General features: G+C 46.9%; 1 protein-coding gene across 1 annotated transcript in view; it reads right to left on the bottom strand.

Moving 5' to 3' along the window:
- Positions 1 to 14,812, bottom strand: part of RFLNA (refilin A) — a 346,306-nt gene that overhangs the window by 59,687 nt on the left and 271,807 nt on the right. The gene's annotated exons all lie outside the window — the stretch shown is intronic.

Here is a 14,812-nt window from a genome sequence, read left to right as displayed (position 1 = left end):
TGTGGTGTCAAGACCTAGGCGCTTTTGGGGTGGGAAGACTCTGAGGTACATTTGGGACTCACAGGCTGTGAGAAGGCTGCAGGGGATGGGATCTGATCGCTGTGCCGGGAAACAGACCCGGTTCTCGGGGGAAGATCAGAGCGGCAGCGAAGGTGTGGAGTTGACATTCTGGGCGTGTTGTGACTGAGGCCACGAGATGAGAGCCTCCATGACTGAGGTCTCACTAGCTCATTATCCCTGCAGGCTCCAGTGGAAGGTATCCTGCTTGAACAGGAGGGATTGCCTCTTACAGACTCACTCCAGTGGCCTCTTGTAAGGGACAAATATGTCCCACAGTCAGTGCCATTCACAGGTCCAACTTTCTAATCGTGTGCCTCTTATACACTTGGAGGCTGTGGTCTATGCCAGCAGGTTGAGCTAACTCCACCTTGAGCCCGCTGACAATTAGACGAATGTTCCAGAAGGACTTACCCCTGACATTCCTGAGCTTGTGGATTAAATATCTGGGATTTTCTCCCGCTAAGATCCTTGGACACTGAAGCAGCCCAAATAAATGTTCCACACAGTGGTGCATCATCAGCCACAAAGGGAATGAAGCCCTGATCCGTGCTATGATGATGAACCTTGGAAACATGATGCTGAGTGAGTGAAAGAAGCCAGACATAAAGGGCCACGTAGCATATGCACCATATGACTCTGTTTATATGAAATGTCCAGAACAGGTAAATCCTACAGACGAAGACAGATGGGTGGTTACCTGGGGAGGGGGATGGGAGATGAAGAGTGAGGATTGCTCGAGCCTGAGAGGTCGAGAATGCAGCGAGTGGCGATCGTGCCACTGCACTCCAGCCTGGGCCACAGAGCAAGACCCTGTCTCAAACAAACAAACAAACAAAAAACAACCAGCGACGAAGGCAGCCCACATCTGGGAAAAGCACTTTCCTGTCGGCGGGAACAGTAAGAGGTCCCAAGGGCAGGAAGGAGCTTGCTGTGTTCAGGATTTGCAGGGCAGCCCTTGTGGCTTGGGGCAGTGGGACACCCGGACATTCCTTTTTGCCTAGTCTGGGGTGTGGCCTGGGTGTCCCAATATAGCCAGGGCTGACACCCACAGCTTTAAGGGGTCTCCCCATTCCAGCCTCTTGTATGTTTTCCACAAACTTCATTCACACCAAGAAAAAGCCAAGATGAAACTGAATAAACACCCACTCCATCATGACTTAAGGTGGTGGGGAGCAGTTGTCCTTTTTTTTTTGTGCCACTGACCCCTTTGACAGTTTGATGAAGCCCGTGGACCCCTCTTCAGAATAATGTCTTTAAACGTGTAGCATAAAATGCCTGGGTTTGCAGAAAGAAAACCCACTGAACTAAAACAGTTATCACAATATTAAACAGGTTTGTAGTATCATAATGCCATGGGCTTTTTTTTTATTATTAAAAGAAATTTTTTTAGAGACAGGGTTTTGCTCTGTGGCCCAGGCTAGAGTGCAGTGGCACAATCATACTCACTGCAGCCTCGACCTCCTGGGCTCAAGTGATCCTCCCTCCTCAACCTCCCAAGTAGCTGGGACTATAAGTGCGCACCACCATGACCAGGTAATTTTTAAATTTTTTGTAGAGACGGAATCTCTGTATGTTACCCAGGCAGGTCTCAGACTCCTGGCCTCAAGTGATCCTCCCACCTCGGCCTCCCAAAGTGCTAGGATTATAGGCATGAGCCACCACGCCTGGCCTGACACGGGCTTCTTTATACATGCATTCAAGAACACACTCTATTGTCAGGCCTGGAACTTTTGTAACTTTGAAGAAGCAAGAAGAGTAAATGATAGTTTGACGTAGTTGCAACAGCTGTAACATGACATGAAAATATCTCTGATTTTCTTTTAAATGAGGAATGAAGTCCCAGTTTCCGTTAATTATCATGGTTTGTTGCCTGCATTTGTAGTAGAAGGGAACGCATTAGAGCCTGGCGAAAATGAAGATAGAGGATTTTCCCCTCATCTGAGTTCTTAGCCCCCAGGTTTCGAGTCCCCATGCAAGGCATCCGGCCTTTCACCTTCCTGGGGTGCCTCCAAACTGCTGAAGTAGGGTCCCCTCCCTCCTCCTCCCTCCCTGACCAGCCCCTGCAGACCAGACCCCACGCTGGCAGCTTCCAAGGACAGCTGCCAGCCTCAGTATCCCTCCTCTTTCAGCTCCGTCAGCTGCCCCGCCCTTCTCTGGGGCTCTCTCTGCCAACACTTCGGCAACCGTCTCCCTAATTGCTTCCTCTCTTAGTCTGGGGAGTGGACGGTCTTTTCCTCTCGCCTGTAATTGCTTGCACACTTGAGCTTTTTCAGGCTGGAGTGGAAAATGAGCAAGCACCGGGCTCCATCTGCACCGCTCCATCTTTAAGTCTGACATGTGCGGATGCGGGAGGCTGATGGCAGCTTCTGTGGACTTTTCAGGTCAAAAATGGTTCTGAAAAGGCCTTCATTCCTCAATGTGTGGCACCTGAGGTTGTAAAGGAGCAATGGCAACAGTGACAACAGTAATAACTCTGAGGCTGAGTGCTTTGCAAACCTTACTTCACTGAACCCTCACGACCCCTGGAGGAGCTTGGTGCTGCTGCCGTACCCATGTCACAGGTGCAGCCACTGAGGGGCTGGAGGCTAAAGGACCTGCCCCAGGCCACATGGCTGATGAGTACGGAGCCCAGTGTCAGCACAGCTTTGCCTGAGGCTGCAGTTCAGGCTCCTGGCTCCTGTCCAAGTCTTTCTTATCTGCTCGCCAGGTGTCTTTGCTCCCTTGAAGCCTGCTTGCGGATCCCTGAGGCCACCAAGCCCATCAGGAGATGTGACAGGAGTCAGCGTCCTGTCCCTCCCTCAGAGGAAAGAGCAAATGTGGCAGTCCCCAATCTGGGCCCCCCCCATGCCCACCTGAACTCACAGGAGGGGGACAAGAGGCCACGTGGAGGCCAGTCCCATCCACAGCCACAGCCCAAGCCCAGACCCCATGAAATCCGGGCTACAGCGTGGCCCTGTTAGGTCCACAACCTTCCTGGATTCTGGACTCATCTTGGGGTCCATCCAGAGCCAGACTTGGATGAGAAGCTCCCAGGGGCCAATGTGGAAGACAAGGGTCCTCGTTGTTTCAGCCCCCATTGCTTGCTCCCCGTCTTCCAAGGTGAGGCGCAAATGTTATCACCCCAAGAACACGTTCACCAATGTACTGTCCTCTTGTCAAATGAGGTCCCACTTGACCATTCTGTTATTTGTTTTTTCAATAGGGATGAAATTCACATAACAAAATCGGCCATTTAAAGGTGAACAATTCAGTGGCATTTACAATGTTGTGCAACTGCCACCTCTGTCTAGGTTCAGAACATTTTCCACCCCAAAGAAAACCCCGTAGCCGCCAGCAGCCACTCCCCTTTCCCTCTTCCCCCAGTTCCTGGCAACCACCAATCTGCTCTCCATGAATTTGCCTATTCTGGACATTTTGTATACATGGAATCAGGCAATACGGGGTCCTTTGCATTGGACTTCTTCCACTTAGCACGATGTTTCTGACGTCCATCCATCGTGTAGCAGGCATCAATCCTTCACTCCTTTTCTTTTTAGAGACAGTCTCGCTCTGTCACCCAGGCTAGAGTGCAGTGGTGTGATCATAGCTCACTGCAGCCTTGAACTCCTAGGTTCAGGTGATCCTCCGGCCTCAGCCTCCTAAGCAGCTAGGACTACAGGTACATGCCACCATGCCTGGCATATTTGTTTATTTTTATTTTTATTTTGTAGAGATCATGTCTCAATATGTTGCCCAGGCTGGTCTCAAACTCCTGGCCTTAAGTGATCCACCCCCCTCGGCCTCCCAAAGTGCTGGGATTACAGGCATGCGCCACCACACCCAGCCTCATTCCTTTTTCATTGCAGAATAATACTCCACTAAAGAGACAGACCACAATTTGCGTTTCCATTCTTCAGCAGATGGACTGTATTCACCTTCAGGCTGCTGTGAATGGTGCTGCTTGGATGTGTTTTTGCTTGTTTGAGTCCTTCATTTTCAATTCTCTTGGGCATAAACCTAGCAGTGGAAACGCTGGGCCCAGTGGTAACTCAACGTCATCCTGTTATTCATTGTCCACTCATCTTATGGTCACTTTCTTACCCATGTCTCCAAAAGCCAACCAAGCAATGCAGAAACCTTGTAAAAAAGGCTGCATAAGGAAACAACAAATCTGGGCAAAAATGTCGATTTCAAGAAGTTGGTGAAAGCAATGTTGGAAAATGGCCTGATTTCCACTGGAAGCCACCGGCAAAGGTGGGTCAATGAGGGAGAATGGTTGACAATTGAGGAGAAAACTGATAAGGTGCTGCTGCTGCGGTGGCCTCAGCAGCCCACCAGGGGACACGTGTCATCCTGGGCCACTTCCTCAGAAGGGAACTGCTTTAAGGCCTGGCCATGGGAGTTGCCAAAAGAAAGGACATTCTCTTACGGTACTTCATAATTTTGCCAGAAAAATGACACCTCCCAAAACCTTGTTGAGTTATTCTTTTGTGAATTTTAAGGCTTAGTACATTATTGCAATTGTCATCTGATAAATGTTTATAACCTTGTTTCGTTTTTCAACATAAAGTCTCAGGCAAAACCTTCCTCCCCAACTGTTCTCCATTAAACTTGGCCCCTAGTTTAGGTGAATTCATCTGAAGAAACTTTTTTTTTTGAGACGGAGTTTCACTCTTGTTGCCCAGGCTGGAGTGCAGTGGCGTGACCTCGGCTCACTGCAACCTCTGCCTCCCAGGTTCAAGTGATCCTCCCATCTCAGCCTCCCAAGTAGCTGGGACTACAAGCGAATGCCACCACATCTGGCTAATTTTTGTATTTTTTGTAGAGATGGGGTTTCACCATGTTGCCCAAGCTGGTCTCTAACTCCTGAGTTCAAGTGATCCACCTGCCTCACCCTCCCAAAGTGCTAGGATTACAGGTGTAAGTCGCCGTGCCCAGCCTGAAACAACTTTTTAATTTACAGCAATTTTCTTTAGCTAATATGAACCTGCTGCTATAAATAGCTAAATTTTCTGGCACTTTTTATGTGTCAGGCACTATTCCAAGTGCTTTATACCTGTCACTCATTTAAACCTCAGAGCAGTCCTATGATATAGGTACTATTTATTTTATTTTATTTTATTTTTGGTAGAAATAGGATCTTACTATATTGCCCAGGCCAGTCTCAAACTCCTGGGCTCAAGCAATCCTCCTGCCTCAGCCTCCTGAGTACCTAGGGCTATAGGTGCGTGCCACCATGCCTGGCATATTTGTTTCTGTTTTATTTTTTTGGTAGAGTCAGTGTCTCACCATGTTGCCCAGGCTGGTCTCAAATCCTGGTCTCAAGTGATCCTCCCGCCTCAGCCTCCCAAAGTGCTGGGATTACAGGCATGAGCCACGATACCTGGCCCTATGACGTAGGTACTATTTTTACACCCATTTTACAGACAAGGAGACAAAGGCACAAAATGATCACACAGTTTGAAAGTAGCAGGGCTGGGATTCCAACCTAAGCAGTCTCTGTTCTTAACCACTAGACCCTCTGCACATAGTAACTTCTCAGCAAACGGTACCATGTCTCTATTATTGTATATTTCATGTTTGTCACTGTGTATTTATGTTTCACGTGTTGCTGTGGATCCCACCACCGCCTCCCTGCAGCTATTCTGCGAGTTCCTCACAAACAGGGTTGCCAGAGAATGCAGGACACTCAATTAAGTTTGAATTTCAGATAAACAATAAATACTTTTTTTTTTTTTTTTTGAGACGGAGTTTCGCTCTTGTTGCCCAGGCTGGAGTGCAGTGGCGTGACCTCAGCTCACTGCAACCTCTGCCTCCTGGGTTCAAGCGATTCCCCTGCCTCACTCAGCCTCCAGAGTAGCTGGAATTACAGGCACCCACCACCATACCCGTCTAATTTTTTGTATTTTTAGTAGAGACGGGGTTTCACCACATTGGCCAGGCTAGTCTCGAACTCCTGACCTCAGGTGATCCACCCGCCTCGGCCTCCCAAAGTGCTGGGATTACAGGCGTGAGCCACCGGCCTCAACGAATACATTTTATTATGCGTATGTCTCTATTGATGGGGAAGTGGGGTTTTTTTTCCAGGGTGGAGCCGTTACGAGTAAAGGCATAAGCCTTTGTGTGATGAGCTTCCATTTCTTTTGGGGGAACACCCAGCAGTGGGATTGCTGGGTTACATCACTTTGCACCCCAAACAGCAACAAGTAAATGTTCCGTTGCAGCTGCTCCCATCCTTGGTGACATTTCATATTGTGGGTCTTTTTAACTTTGTTCTCCTGTCTACCAGGAACAACGTGGAGGAAGAAACAGAGGACAAAAACGGGCTGCTAAGTTAGGGAAAATAAAAACACGCTGCATTCATAAGTCCACTCCAGGGGTGAAGGGTTTGCGGAAAGAAATAGCTAGAAGTCGGTTTTATGTTGTTCAGGGAATTCGATTCCCCTGGCAGGTAAACTCTGGAATGGGCCTTGAGCGAGATGCACTGAGCATCTGCCTGGTGCTGCCCCGCCTTTTATAGAAAGAGGATGCAGAGAAAAATGGCGCCCACTCCTTCAGCAGGCCAGAGACTGCGGTGTGGGCTGCTTGCTACCTGCCCGTCCTGCGGCCAGCCACACCCTCCCCAGTTGTAGGGTCCGCTCTGTTCCCTTCCAACAATGATAAAGCGGGTGTTTCTGGAGCACTCAGAGTAGCCAGGTGCTGGCTGAGGGCTTGCTCTGGGAGTTCCCCTTCATCCTTGTTCATTTCATGAGACAACTACTATCATTTCCCCCGACCCCGTGCAGATTCGGGAATGGAGGCTTGTCGTGTTCAGGGAATATGCAAATTTACCCTTGGCCAAGGTTATCCTCAGGGCCGAACCTCGCACCTAAGCAGTCTGTCTCCTCTCTTTGTCATTTCTATATTCTGCACTGTCAGTCTCCCCTTTTCTTTTTCAGGGATCCCTGCCTCTTGTACGTCCTAGGGGCACAGAGCTCAGGCTGATGTGAACGTCCTGTCATGATCAAGCACTTGCCTGTGTTTCTCTCGGCCGCCTGAGAAGACAACCCAGGTTCTCGGGTTCTGTGCCTGTGCCAGTGAGGCCTTAGAGGGTGGAGAACTCCAAGATCACACACCTGGAAGACAGATCACCAAATTGGATTTCTGGTAGGATGGGAATGAAGGCAGGACAGGCCGGCACTCAGGTGTTCCCTAATGAGACGAAGCAGTTTCACAGGGGAACCGTGGCATTCCTGGACGTCACCCTCGCTGGCACAAGAAAGCCAGGTAAAGGTGAGACGGGCTTCCTGCCTCGGTCCACTGTCAGCTGCAGGGTGCCTGCATCCTCCACTGACCTTCTAAGCTTTCTTCATGCACATTAGTAGGGCCTTATTTCCTGTTTTTGGAAACCTTCCAGAACCCTCCTAAGCTGGGCCATTAAGTAACAAGACACACACCACCTTAATTTGCTCTCCAACGACACTCAATTACATACACACATTCTTTTTTCCCCTCCCTCAGGTGTCTTAGCTGCTAAGTCAATAATTTATTCCACAGTAGCCTAGTTTTGTTGTTTTTAAAGGCCAGCCCACTATGGGGTATTTATTCACTGGTTCACCATGAAACTTTTAAAAAGAGAACTGGAAAGCATTTGTAGGAGGGAAAAAGGCTGGGGGCAGAGTAAATCGTTGAGTTCCCTGCCCCACGCCCCCATCCCACCCCCTCCTTCATTCCCTAGGCCATTAAATATATAAAAGCACTAAAGACTGCGTGTTTCGGGGCAATCTTTCTCAGTTATGGGCCCAGGGCCAAGGGGTGTGCTACACATTTTCCCGTATAAATTAATACGTTATAATGGGCAACATGAGACGGGCGTGGGGTCACAGTGGCTGAGCGCTCTGGTTCCTCTATACAGCGTCTGTAATTTAAAATTTTACAAAGGGTTTGAGCAAATTCTCAGTTCATAAGGGCTGGAATGTGGCAGGAGCTACTCAAACCGCAGGCAAAACGGCATATTGGCAGCTGGAATATTGAGAAAGAAAAGTTGGCACCAGTTTTGCAATCTTGTGATCTTTCATTAGAATTTTTTTAAAAATAAGAACTTTAGATGATCAAAAAGATTTAGAGAGTAATACAGCAAAGAGCCACACACTCTCCACTAGGTTAAGAAAGAAAATGTCACCAGACAAAACAATAGAAGCCCCAGTCCCCCTCCAAAAGTTACAGTTACCCCGAATTTGCTGTTAATTATTCACGTGCATTTTTTGAAATGTGTTTACATAGGCATGAAAATCTCCCCAAACACCACATATTATATGTTTTCAGCTGTATCTTACTGTATCTACTCTTCTACAGCTTGCTTCTTTCACTCAATATTACAATTTATTTTCTTTTTTTCTTTTTTTTTTTGAGTTGGAGTCTTGCTATGTCTCCCAGGCTGGAGTGCAGTGGCACAATCTTGGCTCACTGCAACCTCTGCCTCTCACGTTCAAGCAATTCTCCTGCCTCAGCCTCCGGAGTAGCTAGGATTATAGGCGCCTACCACCACACCCTGCTAATTTTTGCATTTTTAATAGAGAGGGGGTTTCACCATGTTGGCCAGGCTGGTCTCCAACTCCTGACCTCAGGTGATCCACCCACCTCAGCCTCCCAAAGTGCTGGGATTACAGGTGTGAGCCACCACGCCCGGCCTTAATATTACAATTTCTAACTTCATTCACGCTGACACACACCGCAGTAGTCCATCCACTTTCACTATGGTGTAATGTCCCCTTGTATGAATATTTATTTGTCTATACTCCTGTTGATGGCTACTTAGGTTGTTTCCTGTTTCCATCATGAACAATGCTGCAGGAATACTCTTGTCCACGTCTCCTTGTTTCTCGAGGGTTGTATTTTTCAAAATGAGAGTTGTAGCCATTAATAAGTATTGAAATCAATTTGGTGAGCCATGCCCAGCATTAAAAATAATAGGAAAAAACAGTATTAGAAATGCATCACACATAGTAAGTAATATGTCATGGCACTTTTGCTTCAGAGGTGTGTGTGCGTGCATGCATAGGTGCTGGCCGGATTGGGATATAGATGTTCTTCCTGTGGGTCATGATCTGAAGAGTTTGAGAGACATGGCTCTGGGGGATATATTTAGGAGAGAGACTGCAGGCTTACAGAATGTGCACAGCCTAAGCTTTGCTGGATGCTGCCAAAATGCTTTTCAAATGGTTATACCGTTTACGCTCAACTTTCATTAAATTTTTGTAGCTCCTTCTTAGGGCTTTAAAGCACAAAGCTTGCTAATGAGAGCTAAGACCTATCTTATTGCCCTGTGGAAGGCTAGACATGAAAATCACAGCATATTAGACAGCTTCAGAGAGCACAGAGATCAATCTCTGCAGCCATTAACCAACCACATTTCCTTGACGTTAAAGCTCCCCAGGATAAGCAGATCTGTATCCCGAGAGGGAGTTCCTCTTCTGGGCATGCTGTCTCTCAGTAGGAAGGATGACAATGACCTTTGCTCTCCCTGTCACCAGCCCCTTTTTATCTCCACATATCTAAAAACTCCAAGAGAGACAGTCTGAAGGTTCAGCCCAAGCAACTCAATCCTGTTTAACAACAAGACAACAAAACTCTTTGCAGAAATATAACAGAGTCCAAAGTCTTCACAAATAACTTTCATAAGACCCAAGATGTAATCCAAAATTATCTGACATACAACCAGGAACATAGGGCCCATGTTCTTTTCTTTTCAAGAAAAAAAGTCTTTTCTTTTCTTTTCAAGAGAAAAGACAATTTGTGTAGACCAACCTTGAAATGATCCAGACTTTGGAATTATCAGATGAGGATTTTAAAGCAGCTATTATTATTGCATTCAGTATTATAAAGGAAAATATACTCACAATGAATAAAAAGATGGGAAATCTCAGCAGAGAAACAGAAACTATAAAAAAGAGTCAAATAGAAATTCTGGAACTGAAACATACAATCTAAGAAACAAAACTATGGATGTCAGCCTGTTCTCTTAACCGCAAGCAAGTAAATCAAGTTCCCTGTTAGATTAGCTTCACCCTAGCCTTTACAGAATGACTTGTCCTCTAGGGAACATGTCTAAGTATTTTGCACAAACTATTTTCCTCTGCTGCAATTCTTCCTTTTATAACCCATTTTTATCCTGGGGGAACTCTAACACAGTTTCATTTCCCCTTCCTGAAGCTTCCCTAGCAGCTTTACTCTTCTCTTAAGCAGAGCACTTGCTCCCTTCCCCGTTTCTGTAACAGACATCTATTGTTTCTGCCCACTCAATATTTATTCCCATATTTTCCTTTTAGGGGGAATCACTGCTCTTCTTTTTTTTTTTTTTTTTTTGAGATAGAGTCTTGCTCTGTCACCCAGGCTGGAGTGCAGTGGCGCAATCTTGGCTCACTGCCAGCTCCGCCTCCCAGGTTCATGCCATTTTCCTGCTTCAGCCTCCTTAGTAGCTGGGACTACAGGCGCCCACCACCACACCCGGCTAATTTTTTGTATTTTTAGTAGAGACGGGGTTTCACCATGTTAGTCAGAATGGTCTCGATCTCCTGACCTTGTGATCTGCCCACCTCAGTCTCCCAAAGGGCTGGGATTCCAGGCGTGAGCCACCGCACCTGACCAAATCACTGCTTTTCTATATTCAATCCATCTGACTTGAGAGGGGCTGATTCTTCCCTCCTGGCATCATGAATGGGTCCATGAACCAAACCTGGCCATTCAGTACATTTCCAACCCATGGCCATATAACTGGGTCACTAAATAGGGGCATGGGTCACTAAACAGGGGTATGACCAAAGCCGAGCCAATGTGAGCACTCCATAAGACTTTGGTTGGTATTTTGGGCAAAAGATTCTACTGCTGGTTTTCTAAATGAGTACAATATAAGCCGGAAGCAGCTGGTAGCCACCTTATCACCTAAGAAGGACACCAATGTCAGGCAAAGCAGAACTAAGGGGTGGAGAGGGGTCAATTCCTGATAACAGTGTTTGAGCACCCACGTCCAGCCATGCCCGAAGCCATCTGCCCTTGGATTTTTCAGTTAAGTGAGTCAGTAAATGTCATTTTCTGTCTCATTAGGTTTGAGCTGGATTTCTATCACATATTGCTGAAAAGTCCCCATCTCATCTAATTCTCCCAGGCCTAATCACATCCTAGTGAAGAACAGGATGGTGAAGTCCTAAGGGTGGGGACTATTCTGATCAACATTTGCGTTGCCGCACCCAGAACACAGCAAGACAGGCAGGAGGAGGTTCTTGATTGCATTTGCCAAATGAATGAGCAAATTCAATGCATCTTGGAAAACTCAACTTTTTCATTTTCTTATGGTCTGGATAATGCATTATTTGCACTACTTTATTCAGGTCTCACGAGGTGTCATTGTCCCTGTTTTATGGCTGGTGACACTGAAGCTACTGGCTGTTTAGTGACTCACCTGAAGTCTTGGAGCTAGTAAATTACAGAGCTGAGATGGTGAGGCTGCGGGAGCTTATCCAGACAACCACTTTCTTGGCTATCAAGACCACTGCTGCCGGGCACAGTGGCTCACGCCTGTAATCCCAACACTTTGGGAGGCCGAGGAGGGCGGATCACGAGGTCAGGAGATCAAGACCATCCTGGCTAACACGGTGAAACCCCGTCTCTACTAAAAATACAAAAAATTAGCCAGGCGTAGTGGCAGGTGCCTGTAGTCCCAGCTACTCGGGAGGCTGAGGCAGGAGAATGGCGTGAACCTGGGAGGCGGAGCTTGCAGTGAGCGGAGATCGCGCCACTGCACTCCAGCCTGGGCGACAGAGCGAGACTGTCTCAAAAAAAAAAAAAAAAAAGACCACTGCCTCACACCCCACTTGATTGGGGTGAGGAAGGGTGGTGGTGTTATTTTTAAGTGTTGAAGGAACAAAAACAAAAATTCACAAGTAGGGACCTAATTAAACTAAAGAGTTTCTGCACAGCAAAACAAACTATCAACAGAGTGAACAGACAACCTACAGAATGGGAGAAAATATTCACAAACTATGCATCCAATAAAGGTCTAATATCTAGAATACGAGGAACTTAATTCAACAAACAAAAAACAACCCCATCAAAAATGGGCAAAAGGGCTGGGTGTGGCGGCTCATGCCTGTCATCCCAGCACTTTGGGAGGCCACGGTGGGTGGATTACCTGAGGTCAGGAGTTGGAGACCAGCCTGGCAAACATGGTGAAATCCCATCTCTACTAAAAATACAAAAATTAGCCGGGCGTGGTGGTGCACACCTGTAATCCCAGCTACTCAGGAAGCTGAGGCAGGAGAATCACTTGAACCCAGGAGGCGGAGGTTGCAATGAGCTGAGATTGCACCATTGCACTCCAGCCTGGGTGACAAGAATAAAACTGTCTCAAAAAAAAAAAAACAAAAAACAAAAAACAAATGAGCAAAAGTCATGAACAGACACTACTCAAAAGAAGACATACATGCAGCCAACAAATATAGGAAAAAATGCTCAACATCACTAATCATTAAAGAAATGCAAATCAAAACCAAAATGAGATATCATCTCACACCAGTCAGAACGGTTATTATCAAAAAGTCAAAAAACAACAGTTGCTGGCAAGGCTGCAGAGAAAAGGGAACACTTACACACTATTGGTGGGAACGTAAATTAGTTCAGCCACTACGGAAAGCAGTGTGGAGATTCTTGAGGAACTTAGAACTACCATTCGATCCAGTGATTCTGCTATGGAGTATATACCCAAAGGAAAATAAATTGTTCTACCAATTCATCCCAGCACTATTCACTATAGCAAAGAACATGAATCAACCTAGATGCCCATCATTGGTGGACTGGATAAAGATGTGGTACATACACACCATGGAATACTACACAGCCATAAAAAAGAACAAGATCATGTTCTTTGCAGCAACATGGAGGCAGCTGGAGGCCATTATCCTAAGTGAACTAATACAGGAACAGAAAACCATGTTGCGTGTTTTCACTTATAAGTGAGAGCTAAACGGCGAGTGCACATGGACACAAAGATGGGAACAACAGACACTGGGGTTACTAGACGGAGGAGGGTGGCAGGGAGATGTGGGTTGAAAAACTACCCTTCGGGCACTATGCTTACTACCTGGGTGACGGGATCATTTGCACCCTAAACCTCAGCGACATGCAATTTACTCATGTAACAAACCTGCACATGTACCCGCTGGACCTAAAATAAAAGCTGAGAGTGAAAAAGGTGACGAAGGAAACAATAAGGAGAATGTGAGTGAAACACCCAGTTTGGAGGAGAGTAAAGAAAGACTTGTTCCTTGGAAAGAGGAATGCAGGCATGCGTGGTAAGGAAACGCGGGTTCATTTGTTTATTAGTTTACATCTTCCTGACAAAATTACAAACAAACAAAATAGGAAAGCGAGTCTTAGAAGAATATATAAAATGCATCCCAAAGAACCAAAAAGGAGTGCGTTTTTAACCACTCGTCATTGGAAATCGACAGCATCATAACTCCTGTGTTAGTCTCCCAGGACCACCGTAACAAAGTACCATACACGGAGCAGCTTAAGCAACAGAAATTTATTATCTCACAGCTCTGGAGGCTCCACATCTGAGATCCACGTGTCAGCGGGGCCATGCTCCCTCACAGGGCGCCAGGGAAGGGTCTGTTCCACACCTCTCTCCAGCTCCTGGTACTTCCTCGGCTGGTGACAGCAGAATTCAGTCTTCCCACAGGGTCTCCCTGTGTGTGCGCCTCTGTTCCACTTTCTCCCTTTTATAATGAAACTGATCATACCAGACTAGGGGCCCCGCTACTCCAGTATGATCTTAACTAATGACATCTGCAACAACCTCGTTTCCAACCGAGGTCACATTCCGAGGCGCTGGGGATTAGCACTTTGAGGTATGAATGGGCAGGAGTGCAATTCAATCCATAACCCTCCTCTTCACTATGGAATGATATAGCGTCAACTTTAAAAAATGATTCCAAATTATCCTTGTTGGGTACCAGTGGGTGATAGAAATCGAGATGAATTTATTGCTGGTAATTTTTGTAGACTTGGTGCCCAGTTCCCAAGTTCCTATTCTCTTTACTATTGCCCTATGTGTGTGCAAACATACTCACACATGCACGTGCACCCACATGCATGTGCACCCACATGCACGCGCACCCATATGCACGCGCACCCACATGCATAAATGCACAAGTGCACACAGGTGCATGCACATTCAGGCCCATGCAAAGGTGAAATTTCCACCGAGCTACACATAGGGTTAAATCAAGGGGAAGAAAGCAGAACTTGGAAAAACTGACTGTGGGTGTTAGGCAATCCCCCAGCTGTTTGAAAAAGAGTCTGAGGATTTCAGGGAACCCAGAGTTGGGCCAGCTCCCCAGCCCTCTGGGCAGCCCCCAGGCTCTGCACCCTGCCCTTCCACTTTGCTCCAAGTCTCTCACACAAGAGCCCAGTGTGGTTGGCGGATGTCTGGGGCAAACACACAGATGTCATTATTTTGAGCCCCTCCTCAACTCTGCTGCCCCCTGAATGGCCAGACCATAGGTCAAAACCACGGGTGCAGCTGATGGACCACAGCAGCAAAGATGCTCCATTTCCCTCAAAAAAACACCCCATTGTTTCTGCAGAGCAGCAAAGCCAACCAGGGACTCACCAGGTCCTGGCTGGGGAAGAGAGATCTCAGCTGTTACAGGCGTTGAAGTCAGGAAACACGACCCCAGGTAAGCTTTGAAGAGATGGGCGGATAGTTCTAGACTTTTTCAAAATTTTGCTTCAG

The sequence above is a fragment of the Gorilla gorilla genome, chromosome 10, assembly GCF_029281585.2.
Source record: "Gorilla gorilla gorilla isolate KB3781 chromosome 10, NHGRI_mGorGor1-v2.1_pri, whole genome shotgun sequence".
Taxonomy (NCBI): domain Eukaryota; kingdom Metazoa; phylum Chordata; class Mammalia; order Primates; family Hominidae; genus Gorilla; species Gorilla gorilla.
Note: the sequence above shows the minus strand (reverse complement) of the source record. Positions and strands in the feature narration are given on the sequence as shown.